This window comes from Achroia grisella, unplaced genomic scaffold, assembly GCF_030625045.1.
Source record: "Achroia grisella isolate CSIRO2021 unplaced genomic scaffold, CSIRO_AGI_Agris_v1 utg1479, whole genome shotgun sequence".
Lineage (NCBI taxonomy): Eukaryota > Metazoa > Arthropoda > Insecta > Lepidoptera > Pyralidae > Achroia > Achroia grisella.
The window spans coordinates 1-22,737 of record NW_026712640.1 but is presented as its reverse complement, the minus strand read 5'-3'; the positions used below and the strand labels follow the sequence as shown (position 1 = coordinate 22,737).

At 32.7% G+C, this 22,737-nt stretch overlaps 1 pseudogene; it reads left to right on the top strand.

The window, feature by feature from the left end:
* The window catches only part of LOC131855719 (uncharacterized), a 31,097-nt pseudogene extending 9,749 nt beyond the window's left edge, over positions 1–21,348 (top strand).
* Positions 21,349–22,737: the final 1,389 nt, after the last annotated feature.

Genomic DNA, 22,737 nt, shown 5'->3' with positions numbered 1-22,737 from the left:
AGATTGTGAGTGTGAAAGTTACTCTTTCACGCAAAAACTACTGAAAGGATTTTTATAAAACTTTACAGTAATATAGCTTATGCATCAGAATAACACATAGACTATATTTTATAATGAAATTTATCGCCAGTGAAACCGCGGGCACAGCTAGTAAAATAAACTTTTTATTGTGCATAAAAAAGCTAATATTTATAAAAAAATAACTTAAACTTATATAACCTGTGAAAAGGAAGTGTGTAAAATTTATTAAAAATACATTTTGTACTGTATTCTATGGAGACATGGGTCCACAAAAACGGAATTATCTTGGCAATTTCTCATTTCTCAAAATCCCGAGTGCTGTCAGCCGGGGATTCCACGGGGACTAATTGCAACACACCCGGGACGCTTTTTTGTCATTATTTTCCTTACGCGATGCTGCTAAAAGAAATTGGGATAATTACGTAGGTCATCTTACATTATAATATTCATGTATTTATTTCTATATGCCGTTATATTTTTTATCTATTTGATCCAATATAACTTCATTCATTATAATTGTCAAGAATTTATGTTTTGCTTTTTAAAATTATGAACGATTTTATCTTATATTCTTTTTGTTTCAATTAAAATATTAGGTTGCAGCATTTTTTTTAATTTTAAATTCCGCAGTTAATATGCTTAATCTCTTCATAAAAATAATAATAGATACATATATGTAAATAGAATAAAGACGTTTAATATGTAATGTATAAATTACTATAATTACAATACTTAAATTCCTACATAATTTATATCAATATATTTGTATCTGCAATCGACTTTAAAAAGATGTTCTCAATTCGGCTGTATTTTTATGTGTACATTTTACATGAATAGATTTTCTTCTCCAATCATGTCTCATATAAATTTTATAAATCAATCATTTTATATTTCAACTTAAAAAAATAATATTTGACGTACTATTTAAATTGTACCTAAATGAATCCTTGATTGAAGGTTGTATTTTCTTTGCACTGACCTTAAAGCGGTATTATAAAATAGTTTGTGTACATTTCGTGTAAACAGTTGCTCTTGCCAAAAATACAGCATGATCGCAAAACAAAACAACATTAATCCAAGGATAGAAAACAAAGGGAGTGTCTACAAACGCCGCAACATGATTTGTTGCCACTGTACAACACAGTTACAGCTTAATTCATCTAGGTTTTTTTTTATTTACCATCCCGACTAGTTTTAAGTTACAACATAAGTTCATCTGACAGCTTACTGATTTTATATTATTTACTTCAGTCACTACTCTCCACAACGAACTGTAACTTACGAGTTGTACTGATACCACCTCGAACTTAGTTGACACATCCGGCTCGAAGGACCAACCACATGGTATATTTGGTATGGTGAGGTAGACAGCTGCTATCGAGGTTTTAAATTGAATCTACCATTCAATAGTGATGATAGTTTTTTTTTATCTAGGGATAGATAATTTAAACAGAAAACATCTTTGCGATGCTATTTACAATCCCATATAGCGCCATCTAGTTTGCACGAAATCAACTAAATTTACCTATATATATTATATGTTTCATAAACAGTTATAATTTAATAAAAAAATAGTAGTAGTTGCTCATCAGCATGTTTTGTAAAGCAATAAAGTAAAATAATCATTTTAATTTCTTTTTACATCCATAGGCCAGATCATGAGTCCTTATGATAATGACCCTGGACAATACACACAGCGCCATCTAGTCCCAATATAAGCAGAGCTTGTGTTATGAGTACTAGACAACTGATAGAAATATATGCATATAATTTTATTATAAATGCATACAATGTATACACGAGTAATCGAACCCGCGGCAAGAGGTAAAGCGGTGTGCTAAACCGTTACACCATCGAAGCCATCAGTCCATCTCTAATTGTTACTAGGAGAATTAGTCTAAATATAAAAACATTTTGCAATCAAATTCGAACTCACTACCAAACTTCGAAACAGGGGTTAGACACGCCATGATTATCTTAATAATTCGACTCAATTTTTTTATCGTAACGTATTTTTCAGCAAACAAAGATTTATTATGTATTTAACGATGTAATGGAAAATCCTGGGTCCCATCCATCACGGGTTTAGTTCATAAGCTAGACATTACGTTATTACAGCTGGCAATTTAGTTAGAAGCAATATTGGAAGATACTGCGCTTCTAAATATCATATTTCAGGCGTGGCCCGTAGATAGAGACTAGAGGTTCATTAATACTTAATTATCCACCACAATTCAACTAACTTCAAAAATGGGTAGCACATTTTCGACGGCCTCGGTGGTCTAGCAGTTTAACACACAGGTTTGCATCCGATGATCGCATGTTCGATTCCTCCCACAGTACAGACATTGTATTCATTAGTATGACTGTTTGTATTGGTCTAGATGTTTTCTATGTATTTAAAGAAATATATGTATCAATGTAATTATATCAATTGTCTAGTACCCGTAACACAAGCTCTGCTTTGCGTGGGACTAGATGGAGTTTTTGCGATGTTTATTTTCCCTCCTTATTGCGATTAGATTTAATAACGATACCTGATATTCTCAAATTTTGCTGAGAATATGTTTAGCAATTCTCTAGAGCACATCACCAACTAGCACTGTTCTAGACTATTTATAGTTTACGCCTATCTTTCTTTCCTTTCTTTTTGAACTATTGGAATGTTAATTACGACATTTGATATACGGATGTGCTCAAATTCAATCATACGAATACACCCGCAAAATCAAAGGAAAAAAAGACGGGCGCAAACCATAAACTGTCTAGAACAAAGTTGGTTAATGAAATGTCTCTTGAGAATTTCTAATCATATTCTGAGAATGTAAATAGGAATTCTCAAGATACATCTCACTGCCTAGCTTTATTCTCGACAATTTATGGTTTACGCCCGCCTTGTTTTTTAGAAGAAAGGAAACAAAGACGACCGTAGAATCGAGGGGTATTGAAGTTTTAAAACTACATGATGTTCACATTTCGTTGATAATGTAATAAGGAATTATATACACTTCACCGCTTAGCTCTGTCCTAGACAGTGTTTTCCATCACTGAAGAGCTAATCAAAATTTTAAATTGGCAAGAAGCTTTTGTTATCTCTCAGAATTGAATTTCACTTTGAGTTTTATGAGTCGAGGATTGTAAACCACTACACTACGATCCTCTCCGCCCGCTATTTAATAATTATCATCTTCAGCAACCTCATCTAGTAAATACGGCCGTAATTACGTTTAAAGTTAACTAGTGGCTATCCTGAGGCTATAAACTAAGTTCCAATAAAGTCTAGAAGTCACTAATTCCATTATTAAGGCGTGCACACACGTGCGTGCCTTCAACAGTTCCCTGTGGATTAAAATGCGATAGCGCTGAAATTGGACAAGTTAAGAGTGATCAGCGATTATTATTAATACTGAAATTATTATGTAATTTTTTTTTTATTTATATTTTAAAGTTTAGAAGAACAATGAAGTCATTTTTTGAAAATAATACATTTTATCACATAAATGAATTTATGTCAAAATCAAATTTAAATTTATGTTAATGATTAATGTTAATGTTTTCTATTGAATTATAAAGCTAAATGTAACCTGTTTTTACATGGCAAATAAATAAATCTAAATCTAAATAAAGTTAATCAATTAATAGTAAAATTTTATTTTAATCATAAAATGATTACTGATTACTTGAATAAATATATTCGTTAATGAAATTTTAATGTTGCATAGAGAAACTGCTGTAATCTAGTCATCATCTGCTTCTTCCTTATCCCATTTATTTGGGGTCGGCGTAATCTAGTATACATAAAATAATAAAATTATATTTTAATCGATTTATTCTTATTATAATAAATTTGTTCTGTTCTATTCTAATTAGAAAATAATGATGTTGTAACAATATTGATACCATAAGTAGGCTAATGTTTATAAGAAATAATAAATTATAATTGGTGTTGCTGCATCAATTGTTTAGCTAAGCGTCAAATCTTCATTAACTATTATAATACGAGGTATATTTGACTTTTTAACAGAATACTGCATATTTCTGTAATCTGAACTGTTCTTATTTATTTAGCACTAAGTGAAGGGTTCCGAATGTATAAAAGCTAAGAAACTGTTTAATTGAAGGTAGGACATAGTTTTATGTAGCTTAAAACACAAACAGATTGACAGATTTATATATACATACTAAATATTTTTAAAATATTTAGTATAGTTTATTTTGCCAAAATATTTTTTACCCGCTATCAGCTCATAACTTATGCCTCATTGGTTGTGTACAGCCTGAAGCGATATGCCTTAACTAAACAAACACCGTCCTAATGAGCTTGCCAATGGGAAATAATGGAACTCACAGCTCCCAACGTTCGGCCTTTGATGTGAACCTAGCTTTACATTTGTTAACAAATATTTTCTTCGGTACTTTATTAATTAACTTGCCGTGTCCTTTAATTGTAGTATTTTGATAACGTTATGGTTTAGTGGTTTACTACACCGTTTTAGACTGAAAAGTTCTAGGTTCTAATCTGCTCTATACAAAAAACTGTGTTAATTTATATTTCTGATTCTCCTGAAACACCGATAACAATCCACCAAACTAATTCGAGATATAGAGAGATCTCCTGCCTTTGCCTAATAATAATATGCTTGCATATAAGTAGGTACTATTAGAAAACACCCAGTCATGATTACAAATACTCATGAATACAAATATTTGTACTCTTTGTATTCATTAAAATGAGTTTTTATACTGATCTGGGTGTTTCTATACATAAATGTTTGTATTTACAAAATATATACATAACACAAGCTCTGCTTATCTTAGGACTAGATGGCGCTGTGTAAACTGTCCAAGGTTATTTTTTATGTTATATTTTATTTACTACAATCCTCATCGCAGCCCGGAAGACGTCCACTGCTGGACATAGGCCTCCCCCAAACATGTTACATGGTAATAAGTATGCTTATTTACCACGATTCAGATGTAGAAAATAGACGATACATACACATTGACGTCTTTGTACAAAATATACCTCAGTAATTTATCGTTGAGAACTGAATCTGCTATTTTTTGGAGGGCTCGCCGCACTACGATGCAGAGGGAGTCTGCGGGACTGCAATATTAACACCAATAACCGTTCCATCAGCCATGATGGATGGGAAACGTCGCAGTATCAATTATATCCAGTTGGCGAGTCAGAGTTGGCCTGAAACCGCGCCGGGTTTGACCAAACCAGACCGGGATGGGCCATCCATCCTCCGGTTAAGCTGTAAAGGGCAGCTGCAACAGTATTAGAGCTTGCGGAAAAAACAATCACTCGGCTGGCCGTTGTGTCTTGTTCAGGGTTATTAATATTAATCTCAAAAAATATTTATCTATGTAGGATTTTTGGGCCTCTTATGCTAGTCTTAATTTAGTATCACTGCCCTTACCATCCAAAAACATCAGTTGAGAAGAACTGGCAAGAAACTCAACGGGTGAATTTTTTGCACGACATCAAAATTAATATTTATTCGAGCATTTTAACTTGGATATTTCGTATTCATCATTTTATCCATCGACATTTTATAAAACGGAAATTGAAAATGCTCCGCGTTCAACAATGCAAATTTAATCGACCATAGGGAACAGTCAGACGCGCCAACCGTAAGTACATAATAAATTATTAGCAATACTGAAGTTTCTAACGGTTTAGTACACCGCTTTGCTTCCTATGATTGCAGGTTCGATTCCTCGCACAAACATTTGTGTTCGTGAGTATGATTGTTTGGCTATATTCTGGGTTTTTATGTATATTATGTATATATTTACAAACATAAATACGAGTATATATATATATATATATAACCAAACCTGGTAAGAGCTTGCTAGGAGCAGCCTTAAATGCACGGTCTAGTATAGAACCCCCTGGGGTTCAAGATAGGCCAAAGTCTTTTAGAAGATTATAGAAAGATTTCGCTGGTATACGTCTCGTTACCACTTCGGCCGCATATAAATTAACAACATTATTTCAAACGTTCGTATTCATGACTATGATTGTTTTTATTGGTCTGCGTGTTTTCTATACATGTATAATTTGTATGTATTTAAGAAAAAAAACTATATCTATGTTTTTGTATCAGTTAACTAGTACCCATAACACAAGCTTTAGCTAGCTTAACTTGGATCTAGATAGCGCTGTGTGAATTGTCCTGAGATTATTATTATTTTTATGTTTCTTTTCTTTTGTGTAGTTTAAAAGAAGGTGATACTCGCCCATACGGGCCTTAGCCAAGTGTGGGAGAGGTTGTGCTATGTGAAAATGTTATTATTGTGGAAGTTAGAAATTTTCTTGTATTGCGACAGGTATCCAGTATTGTAGCTTTTTGTAAGAGATATTATTATAACGGACTCTATTCTGAAGAAATCTTTGACATGATGCCCTCGGCTACCTTTTACCATTACACCGCTCGCCATCGACAAGGAATTTATCCCCACACGCTGGAACATAAGTGGTCCCGGACAGTGCGGTTTCAGAGTAGCTTCCTCCCGCGTACGCTAGATTACAGAATTAACTACCTGCCGAGGTTTTCTCGACAGACTACAGCAAGGTTTCTTTATGGTCGACAACGCGCACTTGACAGCCCTGGTGTTTCAGGCGTTCATAGGCTACGGTAACCGTTTACCATCAGATGGGCCGTACGCTCGTTCGCCACCTACATGGTATAAAAAAAAAATATATGTTATTAGTTCGTAATATTTGTTTTTATTGCATGTTCTTTAGGTATATTTGTTTCCCATAGTACAGTGAGCTTTAACAGTGTAATAACTCTAATATTATGAATAGTTGAATTTAATATTGCAGTGCTGTACAAGATTATTTACTGTGCATTTTCCTGGATTTAAATGTTATCATGCTCATAAATATTACTGCTTATCTCGTGAGCTATGCACACAGCTAAGTTACAGCTTAGGGCTTGCTTAACTGTTGTTTAACTTCTATGTACATTCATTTACAAACAAGCAGAGATAGTAAATTATAACAGTCTAAGCTTAACTATTGCATAAATAAAACAATATAAACCTAAGTAATAAATTCATACTTTAGAAAAAAAAATACTGCAATTTTTTTATGTAACTGGAAACAAACCAGCTGTATGTTTCACTATAATAACCAGCTGTATGTAATCTATTTATAGGCGTATTGACAGTCTCAGTGGTGTATAATATGTGGTATAGAATACCGCTTTACTATCACATGGTCGCGGGTTCGATTCCTTTCACGCTACAGACATTTGTATTCATGAGTATGATCGGTCTGGATGTTTTCTATGTATAAACAATGTAATACAAAACAAAATGTATCCATGTATATATATCAATTGTCTAGTACCTACAACACAAACTCTGCTTAGCGTATGACTAGATGGCGCTGTGTGAATTGTCATGCGATATTATTATTGTGATTATATATGTTTAATTTTGTTTATTACAAGCGCTACCTATCCTCTTCTTATTTTTACTTTCTCTATCCACCCAAAGGTAGTCTGGAAGAGATTGATTACCAATAAAACACATTTTGTATCACTTAATGTGTCATTACAATATTTTCTTCTGTATTTGGTAAATAGTATAAATAAATAAAAAATTAATAAGCTGCCATCTGTATAACACTGTAACAAATCTCTTCTTTTTCTAGTCTTCATCCCCTCCTGAAGAACGAAGAAATCTCATTTACTTTCTCTTAATTTACTAATTTTATAGCAAAGTAAATAAAGACCCTAAGAAGTTGCTCCCAAATTTACCATCGACTTAGAAAACCTTTAATATTCCAAAAAGGGGTTGCAAAGATTAAAACCGTGTTTTATCTCTTTTTTCCCCATAATTAACCTTCCCCTACAGTATCTTTATTAAACATTCTCTATTTAAAAAGATTCTTCTAATTGGATCTTGATAGTTTTACCCCCACCTTCAGAATAGTGTCGCGTCGTGTCGGCATCTTTATAGCCATTGTTACTTTTAAAATATTTTTTTTGTGCACAATACAAAATAATTTAAAATTAAATAAATATTGTGATAATTAATGTTGTTGTATTTTCTATTTTACTGGTATTTCAATGATAGGTATATATGCCTAATAATAGTCTTACTCAAGGTAACCTATTATCTAGAGGAAACGCCACTACATATTCTATGTCGTTGTAGCCCTCTCATGCATAAACGTAATATCTCCATTGAAAAGTACACACTAGATGCTGAGGAGATAAAAACCATCACTCCTAAGAAACTCTAAAAAAGGGCGAGCACAATAGATCTATGCAGGTCGCAGTGCTACAGGCTTTCTTTAGAACCTAGTAATAGTCTAAACCATTTAATAAAATAAATACTTATTAACTAATTACATCGAAATAATTAATTATGCAAATTTAAATAAAATTAATCCCCTTAAACAACCGAGGCAATTCCAAAATTTCTAAAACTTACTTCTAAACAAGTCCTTTCTAATTGTACTAGATTATTAAAACATGAATATGAATAAATTAGATACAAGGCGTTTCCTCGTCAAAACTCTGCGCTATAATTTAATTAAGCGACAGAGCTTATAATATGTTTGTAGGCGGGTGTGACTCGCGAGTTACAAAGTGGAACGTATCAAATAAATGGCGTCTCCCCGTGAATTTAGCAAATTATTTGAGTTCCATCATTTTATGGAGAATTCACAGGTTGGGAAACGTTATCTGAGTACTTCTTTTTGTTGCAAAATGGTGTTCTGTTATTACATACTATTTGTGGAGTAGATAAGTTTATTTATAACCGCAACTTTGCAAATTGGTACTTATGACGTAGAACATTCAGACTCATTTTGTTTGAGAAACCTTTTTGTTACCCAAGATAGAAGTTTAAATCTTGCAGCTATTACCTACGACGTCAAACGCCTGAATATAGCAAGCAGTTCATCATACAAACGACCATTGTGATTGTGTCGGCCTCTATATCGTAGCCGTTTAGCACACTGCCTTATTTTCATTGGTACGCGATTTCCCGCAAGGTAAAATTTTTGAATTCATGAGTATGATTGCTCGCATCGGTCTGGATGTTTTCTATGTATATGTTGTACTAGCTGAGTCCGCATTTGCCGCGTGAAATTTGTAGCTTATGTGTTATTCTGATGAATAAACTACATTATTGTAAAGTTTCATGAAACTCCAGTCAGTAGTTTTTTCGTGAAAGAGTAACAAACATCCGTCCATCCATCAATATTAACAAACTTGCACGTTTATAATATTAGTAAGATATATTTACAAAAACAGTATGTATTTGTATCAGTTGTCTAGTATGCATAACACAAGCCCTGCTTAGCTTAGGACTAGATGGCGCTGTGTGAACAGTACTGAGATATTATTACTTTGGCAAATTAATGTACCCGCCTAACATAAAAAGACATATCCATGGTTCCTGGCATCGCCTCAACGAGCTAGCGACCTTCATCCTCATCATCTTACTATCTTCCTGGAGCCCAACCAGCGTAGTGCATTAGGGTAGGCGATGCACTATTTCATTGTCCATCCGTAAAAATACAGTCCTTTGCTCATAAAAACATATTATATATACACTTATATATTTGGCATTTTTTTACTTTCTGAAGCATACGTTAGAATATTGTTTAATAATCTTTACAACACTCGTACACTACCTTTTTTTACCTTACCGCTAACAACCTGTTACAGCGTTAGGTTGGCGGGAAGTGATCTCTTTCAGAGATAAATCCATACTTTTATATTATTGTATAACTATCTTTTTATTATTTAATGTTTGAAGTGCCATAAAGTATATATATAGAGACAGAGAGAGAGAGAGAGAGAGAGAGAGCAAGTGTGGGCTTCTCTCTGAAATATATATGTCATAATATATTATATACATATATATTAAGCTGCTAGAGCTGAAAGAAGAAAATAAATAAGGTTTATAGTTAATGCAAAAATAAAACAAATATACTGATAGCAGAAGCCTCTTCAATAGAACTAATTTTGATAACATGCGAAATGTGATATAAAAATTGATGCGTCCGCGTTATCATATGTACAATAAAGTGTGCACTTAAAATTATCTGTAACTTTATCTGAACCCAGGTGTTATAAACTGATGGATTTCCATTACAGACTAAATATAGAAATATATGTATTTATCTATTATATATATTAATACGTAAATCGAAAAACTTTGTACCCCTTTTACGAAAATTGTGCGAATAATATAATTTTTATTTATTTATTTATTTATAATAACTGATTACAATCAATATAATAATATAATTAGGAGCGTGTAGTTCGGTACAAAACTGGATTGTAATCCAACACTATGTATGCCTAAAAGCTAAATTATATAGACGCATTCAATATACGCTAGATAGCTAGATAAGGTTATATAGAGAAGGAGTGCAGAATGCAATTTTTTTTTTAATTATTCCCAAAATTTGTTAAATGAGTATAAACCTTGTGATTAAATATATATTCATGTTAAATTATATCAAGATCCGTTCACTCGTTTAGACGTGAACATGTAAGAAATAACTTTCTGCCATTGGATTACGTTGCTAACTAACTTTAACTACTACTTAAAGTTAGTTTAATGTTGTAATCTTGTGGTTGTACAAATAAAGCATTCTTAATATTATAATAAACATATAGATACATACTTTCGCATTCATAACATTATAGTATAAATTTGCTGATCCATAGACCAAAGTGGACGTCCAAACAATAAAAGTAAATGTTCCCAACATATGATAACAACAATGAGATTTTCCAAACAAGTTAACTCCAGCCCTAAGTTAACTAATCGCTGTTGACTCAACAGATTAACAGCTTACGATGTTAAGTTAGTTAACTTATGCATTCGCTTGCTTGTTTAATGCCCTCACTTTAACTTATTAGGTAAGAGATTCAACGCAAACAAGATTTAAGTGGGGCGGGGGATAATTATGTTAATTAATAAATATAATAATAAGTAACTCTGGACAATTAACACAGCTTCATCTAGTCCCATCGTAAGCAGAATTTGTATTATAAGTACTAGACATCTGATATAAATACTTAGATATTTTTTTGTAAATACATACATAGTATACATAGGAAACACCCAGACAGATACAACCAATACTTATAAATACAAATGTTTGTACCGTACGAGGAATCGAACCCAGGACCATCGGAAGTAGCAAGTAAGTAATTAAGTAATGGAAGCATTAATTTTCTAATGTTACGTGTCTTATCAGTAGGTTACCTATACCTACGTAACTTATATGAAGAGTACCTCTCCCCCTTAGTCCCTCCCCCTTTAAATTGACATTGACGAGAGTCTGTCTGTTGTTATTTTTACATTATCTTGTTTGATTACTGCAGATATTACAATAACAGGAACCATAAATTCATCATAGTTCCCAAGGAGTATGTAACAACAAAAATATTTTAACTAAAAACGGCAGAATCAAAAAGCCCTTCGAGATAATATTTAGGTTATGCAACATCCACAATATAGTCCAGAAATGCATATGTATATTTTATCAGCCTTTTGTTTTTTATAATTTATTTGTACATCCACTGTTGTAAATTGAGTATGCATGCATTTTTTAAACCGGGCAATATTTCACAGAACTGGCAATCCTTTATTGACTTTTAAAAAAAAATTTCGATGCTATAAACAACACGAAAATCAAAATGGCGTCGCTTAAAATTCAATATGGCGGAAAATAAATTGTTTAGTAGTCTTAAATTAATTTATATGTAAGTAGATTAATAAATGTCATTGTAGTCTCGCTATAACTCGAGAACGGCTGAACCGATTTGGCTAATTTTAGGCTTGAAATATTCGTGGAAGTCCAGCGACGGTTTAAACGGTGATAAAATATGAAGAAATTGCATGTAAAATAGTAAAAACAATAATTTTATTTTTACATACAAACTGCCGATACCTGTCAAACAGGTTGCATTCAGAAATTTAATGCGTAACTAAACTTCAAAAAACCTGTGACATATATAATTTTGAGACGGAACGGAGTTAGCGGGGTTAGCGGGTTAAATATAAAAACTTTAATGTTTCTGAATGATAAAATAATTTCAAGCTATAACTGCAGACGTACCTCATTATAATTTAATGTACAACCTACCAGATTTGAGCACATTATATTCATGCGATGCGCTCTAGTAAAGACCTACGTGACGCGCCTTCTGAATTGAAGTTAACCGACCAAATAGAATATGCTTCAGTAAACCTATTCAGCCACCGTCACTGCGCAGTATTAAAATCGACGTCTGTATTTTTTAGACTGTGCTGCTTTTGGTAGTCGTTTTTATTCAACATTTTATATTTTTTTACGACTCCTATTGTCTATACTTGGAGGGATATAATATTTTATTGTAAATAAACCATATGACACTTAAATTTTTTTGTTGAGTTCAGTATTCAGGACGAAAAGACAATAATAAAATATTTATTCATCTGATATAAACTTAAAGTGAGTAGGTATATATATATATATATATATATATATTTGATATTTGCGTTAATTATTACTTCTTACAATTACTACTGTGATACTAGTATAGAGAGGCAAAGAAGAGGTACAAAAATTGAACAACTTTTTCTAAAAAAATTGCGTTCCTTGTAATGTTTTGTAAAAAGTATCTATATTAACTTCTTCAATGAAATTGTTTAATTGATTATTCCAGAGTGCCATATCTATCTATTCATATTTATATATAGGCTATTCCAGTTATATATCCAATTTTGTATACGTATAGAAACCTAATATAACAAAGTAATGAGTTAATTTATAACAAAATTTTAAGTAAAAAAAAACTGCTACATATTTGGCGTACAACCAATTTTTTACCTTACCTTTGTACAGTCTCCGGCCGCGTCTGTTCTACAGTAGATCTTTCAATAAGTGACATTGTAATAAAATATTTACAAATTCTACCAAAAATCGAACCTCATATCAAATATCGAATATGGACGCCTATTTACTGTATTAACTTAAAAAAACTCACTTTAAAAAGAAATATCTGTAATCATAGCATTACGTTCAGGAGACATTCTATTAAACAGGACAATAATCAAATCCACAGTTTGACAAACTGTGGATTTGATTATGATCAACATTCTTATTGAGGAAATGGAAAAAACGCAAACTAAATTTAGCCATTTTTCATGTATTTTATCGGTATTCGAATCAAAATAATCTGTATTAATTTATAGGAAAAGTATAAATCAGTGATATATGTCTTTCTTAGAATAGTTGAGATGTTATAGAAATATAAAATATCTAAGTATGTAATTAAGTTAGAAGCTCAGACGGAACTAACGTGGTCACTATTGTGATCCTGAGCTCCTAAATAGATAATGAAAAAAAAAAAACAATATACATAATTATTTTCGGTTGGCACCAAACACGTGTCGTAAAACGCCTCCTGATTTTGCCTCCGGTCAACTTTTATATCTGTATAAAGTTTCTCGCGAGTTTTAGAACAGGAAATACCTTCTTATATGTGCTTTTGTTTTATGGCCGGAACAAAGGCACGCCGCAGAGATCTTCGCCAAGATTTAGATTTTATTGACGCACATAAACGCGAGTGAAGAGTATTCAATTCGTCAGTTGTATTTCAATGGAAGATTCTAGAAATTAATATTCAATCTAGTATGAATAGCAAGATTTTATTATTTATTCATATTTACTTAAAATTTAACTTATTTGCGTCGTGATGATTCGTCCAACCGTGATATCTTTGTTGGAAACTGTTTTATATATCTTTTTTATTGTCTATGTTTATTTATAATAACTATATTATTTTATATATATGACATTCTCTTTGCTTGTCTCGTCTGTAATCTCCTTCCTTTAGAATCTTACTAATATTATAAACACGAAAGTTTGTGTGTATTGCTGGATGTTTGGACAAACGAATTTTGATAAAACTTTACACTAATATAGCTTATACATCAGAATAATACATAGGGTTTAATTTAAAAAGATATTTTGAAATAGGGTGAAATGTAGTCATACATTTCAAGTAAAATGTGATGCAGAAAAAAGTGGCGCGGGTCTGCTAGTATAAGCATAATCCACACACATTATATATTATAACTGATTTTTTTTTTCATACTTATTAGGATGCATAACATTTATTCATTCATAATTTAAGAGATGCTCTTGTCGATGGAGCTCTTGCCATTGTACACGATCTTTTTTTATTTGTTGATACTACACGACTCAAACTTTTTCCCCAATCTGCTTGATATAGTTGTGTCTTGGTCTGCCCCTTCCTCTCTTTCCTTCGCTAATATTATTAACAAGTTTGTCGTGTCAAGTGCTCCAACATTTTGCACCGTCTATTCTCAAAGTCTCTTTTCTTTAACCCTTTGCTGAACTTCTTCATTTCTTATTTTGTCTTTCCAGCTAATTCTTTCCATCCTTAGCATAACATTAAGTAGTCGAATAAAATAGATAGCAGTGCGTGCTATCGCAAAAGTGTACGCGGTCTAATAAAATTCAATTAAGGCCGCCATTACTTTGAGCGAGTTGTGTTGTACGTTATCGACACTATCTGTACCATCTCAATTTATGTGGAATACTCCAATTTCCGCGTACAAAGAAGTCAAACGAAAATAACCAGACAAGACATCGTCTGGTCTCGGTGTGCTGCAGACTGACTTTGTAACCGAGATATCGACGTAATGGAATGACGAATTCCAAATTTAAACTTTTCTATTATATTTTGTATTTATATACGATATATGACGACCTCGATGGTTTATATTTAGAACACGCATTATTTCCGATGGTCGTGGTGTTTGTATTCATGAGTATGATTATTGATATTGGTCTGTTTTTTCTATGTACAATATATATTTAAAATATATATACATATATATATTTCTATCTTGTCTAGTACTCCATAAAACGAACTCTGCTTAACTTGGGACTAAATGGTGCTGTATGAATTCTCCAGTGCGACATTATTATTTTTATTTACAATAATAATATCGTTTCTTTGCTCATACTTCTTGTGATGAGACAGCTTTCCGAATGAGCAGGCAGATTAAAAGAAGGATAAATGTACTATTTAAAAATGCTTGAATTGAGTTTATTTGAATAAAGGATATTCTATTTTAATACGTACAGTAAGTATTTATATTAATTTATTATTTTTTGATGCAAGTACTGTATATACTTTCATGTATTTTAGTGAAAAAACTATTAACTTGAAATTACAAACAGTCACTTCAATTTATTTGTTTGTATAGGTTTATCTTATATATAAAATTCGCGTGTCACAGTTTTCGTTCCCATACTTCTCCGAAACGGCTTGACCGATTCTCATGAAATTTTGTGAGCGTATTGAGTAGGTCTGAGAATCGGCCAACATCTATTTTTCATCCCCTAAATGTTAGGGGTAGTCCACCCTTATTTTTTTATTTTAAGGCAAAACAACGTTTGCCGGGACAGCTAGTAGTTGTATATTTTTAACGTCAGCGAAACACTTCTAGAAATTGCGTGATATTTGATTCTTACGTCTGCGTTACAGCAAATACGAGTAGACGTCGATGAAATTCATCCGGCAATGCTAATGCAAATGAAATTCCATTATGGTCAAATAATTTCCAATCTACTGCATCTTAGACCAGATCTGTAAGGATATCTAATCTAATTTAGATCGCTATAAACATTTCACGTCGTCTGCAAAGAGATTTGAAATATGGCTGCCGTAAACGTGGAATTATATCCACTGATACTTTCAGAGCGTTTCAGAAAGAAGGGATTATGAAAGTTACCGTTTCACAAGATTAATTTTATGTCGCTAATTAAAAACTATTTCAAACCAAAACTAGTCAGCAGCGGCTTCGTAAGAACAGAGAAAATATCATTAGTGTTACATGAAAGTTTGTAGAGGGAATTACTTCTCAAGTAAGAGATAAAATTAATTATAAAAATCAAAAATAGTGTACTGATGCGCTGATGCTATACAGACAAATTAATATTATAAAGAGGAAAGATTTGTATGTTTGTGTTAAACCGTAAATAAAAAAATCTCACCGTTTTTCATGGGTGATAATGGAATGGGGCATCAATTGCTGTTTATGCTGGCGGGGTACCAGTGGAGGATAATAATATGAGCATGAGGTCAAGTCAAATAGCCTATTAATAAATTCAATAAGAATTTATCATAACCATCAGGTTTCCAGCGGGAACCTCATGGAGCCTTGCGCATTAGGCTTGCTAGCAAAGAGGACATCAGTTCACATTACACGTCCTTACCTCTAATCTTTCACCATTAGAATGGGATGGGAGATAACGTAGGCTTTGTTTATTACCTAAAAATTAGGAAACTCTACAAAAACTTCTACAATGTAAACAAAGGTGGAAATTAGTCAAAATATATTTCATGCCATGCGCTGCAGAAATGTCCGTCAGTGCAAAGTCGGGACGGGCCGCAAGTATTTTATAAATCAGTAGTAAACTCATCAATATTTATTTACACTTCCCAGAATAGTAGAACGCAATCATTCACAATTTCTACAAAACCAATTCGTTTATTGCGATCCATTTTGTAGGAGTCGCCATCAATCATGCTGTAGTCACTACGAACAGCGTTTCATCAAAGCAATTATCATTTTGAAGTTAATTAGCAAAATGCGGGTGGCCATATTGGAGTCTCCCCACAGTGTTGCTAGCCTAATGGTTTTACCACCAAAACAGGAGAATTTCAATCTATAAAAAATCTAATAAAATTAATCAAATTATATTTATATATTAATAATATTTTACTGGATAAATTAAACTTTTAACACAACAGTTTACTTGTAAAATCGTTCATCATCATTACCTTGCCCAAATCCCATTGTTTGTGGTCGGTACAGTATGATATCTTCTTCCACTGATCCCTATCGGCCGTCATATCTGAGCATACTCTCCTTTTATTCATATCATCTGTCACACAATCCATCCATATTTTTTTGGTCGTCCATCCACTACTTATAAAATCGTTATTAACTAAATTTTGCAATTTCGTTAATAATTACTGAATTATTTATGGAACAGTTATCTTTACATTTTAATTGAAATATCGTGAAATTGTAATAATTAATAATAATTTTGTGATTAATTTATTTTAAATTATTTGATCCCTTAAAGTGCACCAGCTAGAGAATTGGTTCAAATTTTGTTGGCAACACTGAATACACGAATCACTTTTCATAAACAAACTACGTTTAAATTGTTTTAATTTGGTCGTTTTCATTAATTATTACAATTAGTGTTAAGTGAATTTGAGTTCGGTATTTTCTATTCTTCAAAGTACACTTCAAAGTGCACCATTCTATTGTCATCAATTAAAAAAAATACAAATTTGTTATCTTTCTTTTCACAGACGATACGGCATGGTGGACAAGAGATTTTGCGTCGAAGGAGGATCTCGGTGTGCGAAAGGAGAAGGACTATTCGTGTTCGCGGCTGAAGGAGAGAGCTAACTGATCTGCTGAATGTCTACAGCCATGATGCGCAGTCTAGACTCAGCATAGTTTCAAGAAGTGGTTCAGGTAAGTCTATTGCTAATACTTGATCTTTACTACTCGTAATTGTTAATGTATACTCCTTTATATCAAATTAGATGTGCCTGCTGTTTCACCCCCGTGAATTTATTCTGTTTTATTTTGTTGTATGTTATATTATTGTAAAGTTTCATTGAAATCCAGCCAGTAGTTTTGCATGAAAGAGTAACAAAAATATCCATGCCTCCATCCACACTTTGAAACTTCCGCGATTATGTTATATAATATGTTAGTAATAAATAATGTGATATCTCAGGACAGTTCACAATCAGAGCTACTAGCTATTATGGGTACTGGACAACTGACATAAATATATAGATACATTTTTTTAATACATACATAATATGCATAGAAAACAACCAGACCCCGATACAAATGTTTATATTGTTCGAGAAGTCGAACGCGACCATCGGAAATATGAAAGAAAAGAAAGAAAATATTTATAATAGTTATCTAGTATCCATAACACAAGCTCTGCTTAGCTTGGGACTAGAGTCGCTACGTGAATTATCCATGATTATTATTAATATTTTAAAAACAAAAACGTATTTTTCTGCAGTTCTGGAGAAACGTTTCTGACACCAGTTCCTGCATTGACGAGTGCTTAACACATCTCTGAGGTCGGTCTCCCATCCTGGGCACCACCAGCGAGTCAAACTATGCACTGCCTCTCAGATCTCGACACAAGTCTGGACAGCAACGGAGAGGAAAAACCCAGGAGACCAACGTCAATGCTACCACGATGTGCCAGTTGTATTGGGAAGATCAGTCATTTGACCAGGTAAAAACATAAATATTTTAAAAGTATCTGCATTCTAGACTTTATCTGCATTATAATAGTAAAAACCAATATCCTTCAGTATTTTTGCTGTATAAAAATACTTACTATGACGGCCTCGTTGATTGAACACACCACTTTACTTCTCATTTTGTTTCCCAACAGGCAAACGCCTGTTCGATTCCTTGTACGGTACTAACATGTTATTATTATTATTACTACTAAGTGGTAACAAACTTTTACATAAATCTTACAGTCATACAAATGTTAATACTCCTTTATTCCTAGAATGTCAAACACCAACTTAGTGTCTAAATTAAGGCATTCTTTAAGTCCCCTATAATAGAATTAAAGCCATTGCTACATCTACTTGAAGACCTCCATTATAATTTAAGTATTGTGATTTATTTTCCAGATCATCTACTATGGGAACACCCGGTTCCCATGTCTCCTGTCTGGACAATGGAAATATCATGGAAAGCGCTCTGATTCAGATCGAGCGTCAATATACTCTAGATCAAGCGGCAGCGCGTCAGAATACAGTGTACCTCGCAGCGTGCCATTTAGACAAGAGTTTCGACTCGAAACATGCTAGCCCTGTTGCCTGCTGTACTCCAACTATACCTGCAAAGACCGGCAATGTTTGTCACTGCTGGCAGCAACCAAAACCATGCTGCTGTATAAAGAAATCATTCTGTGGGCCATACTAAATTTATGACTTACCAAAAACGCCCATGCCCCTAATTCAGGTTTGTTATTTACTAATTAACCTTTTCCAAGCTCCTGTGATATAATCAAATTAAAACTTTGTCTTGATCTCCGCTTAATTATATCTACTTGTTTGACAGGCTTATTTCTCGAATTTCTCATTGAATTTGATCACCCATAGTCAAATTGAACGAATATTTTCATAGTTTCTAAGAAATTTAATTAAACGAGTCCGTCTGCTGGTACTTTTGCTGCTTCTAATTATTAACTAAATTCAAAATATTTGTTGTATTAAATAAATGTATTTATTCTAGGAACATCCAATAGACAGCAGCACAGATGTTTCCAAGCCTTTACGATACGCCAAAGAAATTAAAATGTCTCATTAACGGTCAATCGTGCAGTTGTAAACACATTGTGAATGAGACCAAAAATGATGACACCAACCAAACAATTGAGAATAACAACGCATGTGATACTAGTGTTAATAATAATGATACGTCCGTAGAATCACATTCTAATTACGTAAACGTTACCCCTGTTACCAAAAAGGCATCGCCCCAAATCGATTTTGGAAATTATGCTAATGTAGATCTAACGGCTACTTTAGAGAAGTTCGAAAGTTCATTACAGATTCTTCGAAGCGCTGGATTCAGTCCAGAAGAATTAGACGCTTTAGAAGATATCCCTGAACATGACGACGACATTTCTGCAGCAACAACAAATACAGTACATCCATCAACCGAATGTTGTAATGATCATGGTAATTATATGCATATGGAACCATTAGAAAATAGCAGTTCTAGTAACAGCAATAAGAATTACTTGACAATATCAGTAGGATCAGTCACGTATCTGATCCCACACAGCATTCAGACTCCATGAGTACTATAAGTACGAGGCGGTCTAGTTCTGCAGATTTCACAAAAAGACACGAAGACGACTATGGAATTCACAGTCAACTTTGTTTTACACCAACAGTGCTAAGGAAAGCATCTAAAAATGAATGCAATAATGAATAAAATTTAAAGCCATTAGAAATCATAGAACCAGCAGATAAAACATTTAAAGTACCAGAATTGAAATTTGAAAATATGTTGGTTGCAAGAATTCGTGATGTTGTAGCATTAGAAGATCCTCGAAAAAATTGAGCAAATCTGATAAAAAATAGAGACTCATCAGTTCCAATGATTCAGGGGTATCTACAGGGTCATTGAAGCACCATAGAGGTGACTTTAATGAGTTCGAAATGCCCATAACCAATTCGAAATCAAGTAAAACATATAAAGTGGCAACAAGCAGATGAGAATGTCCTTGACTCCAGTGCACACGCCGTTTCCAAAGTCAAACTCATCAGATCCATTAAAAAACCTAACGTTTCAATTCGAGGAGGTGTCAGCTTTGACCAAATCTAATTCCTGTGATGTTGACACGTTAAGAAGGCGGAAGAGACATACTTGTAAGTTGAATTTTTAATATAATGTTTTCTCTTTCAAATCTATTTTGAGAGCTTGAATTTCAGCTCTTTTTTTTAACTCTAGTCAAATTAGTGCTAGCTGATAGGTATTCAAACATTTCAGCTTAAAAATGTAAAACATTTAAATTATTTTAAAAGAGCAACAAACGAAGTTTTTGCTAATTTCTTCTTGTGATGAGACAGATTTCCGAATGAGCGGTAGGATTAAAAAATAAGTATGACTATTCAAATGTGCCGAATGTAAGCTTAATTGAATTAAGTATTATCTATTCTATCTTTAATTGGTCGCAGGTTCGATTCGCACGATACAAACATTCATGAAAATGATTGGTTTTATCGGTATCGCTGGATAGTTTTCTATGTAAATACAAAAAAAATCTAAGTATTCATACTAGTTGTCTAGTATTAATAATTAGATTTTTATGTCTAACACAAGCTCTGCTTAGCTTATAACTAGATGGCGCTGTGTGTATTGTCAATATATATTAATATAAGCGACCGTTGACACTCTCCACCAGATGAATCATCTACGTCATTCTCGTCATCATTCCAGAATGTTCTTTATATTTCCAGTGGATCCAGACATCACAGCGCGCCACAGTCAACTAACCAACAAGAGTACATCCAGTGGCGCCTCCGATACATCTGATTCCATGGAATCATTATCAGTATCATCGTTCAGCTCCTGTGACGTCTCTGCAGATAGACACGTAACCAGGCCAGAATCCGGGAATATGCCAGTATAGACCGAGCGGCATTTAATAACGCGTGCGATGGCAACTGATTGCCACTAATGCCAACAGCATTGTCATTTGTAAAATAAATTTTGTAGCTACCATGATATTTATATGTTTTATTGAAGTCATACTACGTAATTCCCGCGTAATAAGTCATTACTTAGTACGCATGCGCGAATATCATAACCAACAAATATTGAATTGAAAAAAGGAGCGACGTATTTCTCTTCTATGGTGGATCAAAATATTACTAATAAAATTTTTTCTATGATATGCAACAAAACAAATTCATAAGATCTTAAAAAAAAAACTGCCTTTTTGAAAATATCAATGATGCTATAAAGCCGCTTTTGAAGTTACTTTTGTAGAAATCTGGGTTAACTGTTATTGTTTAAAAAATTTATATTCTGTAGCAATTTAATAATGAAAAAAAAGAAAAGTGCGTGAAAGCGTTTTATGGTCGATTTTACGCGCCAATTTTATTACTGCATCGCATAATTTTTTTGTATTTGTTTTCCCTAGTCTGAGGGAAAAGGACTCAGCCCATACAGCTATTGTCTTCGGTAACATTCTTATAGTTAATTTCCTTCAAGTAATGCATCTACATAAGTAGTATTTTCCCTCCTTTATTTCTAAAATATAATATTATTATTAGGACGTAGGAAAATAAAATCGATACAGTCTAAAAGAGAATTATCGCATTCAGAATAAACATAGACTGAATTGCTTCAAAGTATATTTTCATACTAGTACATATGATACAAAAATTGTAAGCATAAACTTGATTTCCAAAAATATTTGGAAAGTAAGTCTTGGGTACTTTACAATAAAATTAATGACAGTTAATACATATTTTACCATGAGAAAAGTATAAAAACAAATAAACTATCACTTTAAATATTTTTCTTGTCATTAAGAACTTATGAGTTTCTAATTACAGAAAATAATAATTTAGATTCTTTATTTGTAAAAATAACACTGGCATTAGTTTCAATACCATAATTGTTTCATTAAGAAAGTATACAAAAATGTATCATTATTTTTCATATTCAACTGAGGGACTTGTATCCAAGGTCATGAATAATGCATTATAAAAAAAATCATTATGAAATAGTGTGTAAATATTCTATGTAAATATTGCTGAAGCACAATATAAGCATATGTTGTTCCTATGTACATATTATGACTAAATATAGTAGTAATTTAGTATTAGTGAAAACGAATTTAGTTGGTAGTAGTGTGCCAAAAATATTATAGCTGGCTATATTATAAAATTTACACTTACATGGTTTTGGGCTTTGAAATAATTAAAAATGTAAAAATGTAATAGCTCGTAATTATTACATAGATCGAAATATACTTTAAATATGTTTTATTCATTTAATATATATAGATACGATAAATACTATGATGTCCAGTCTTTTACAATTAAAATT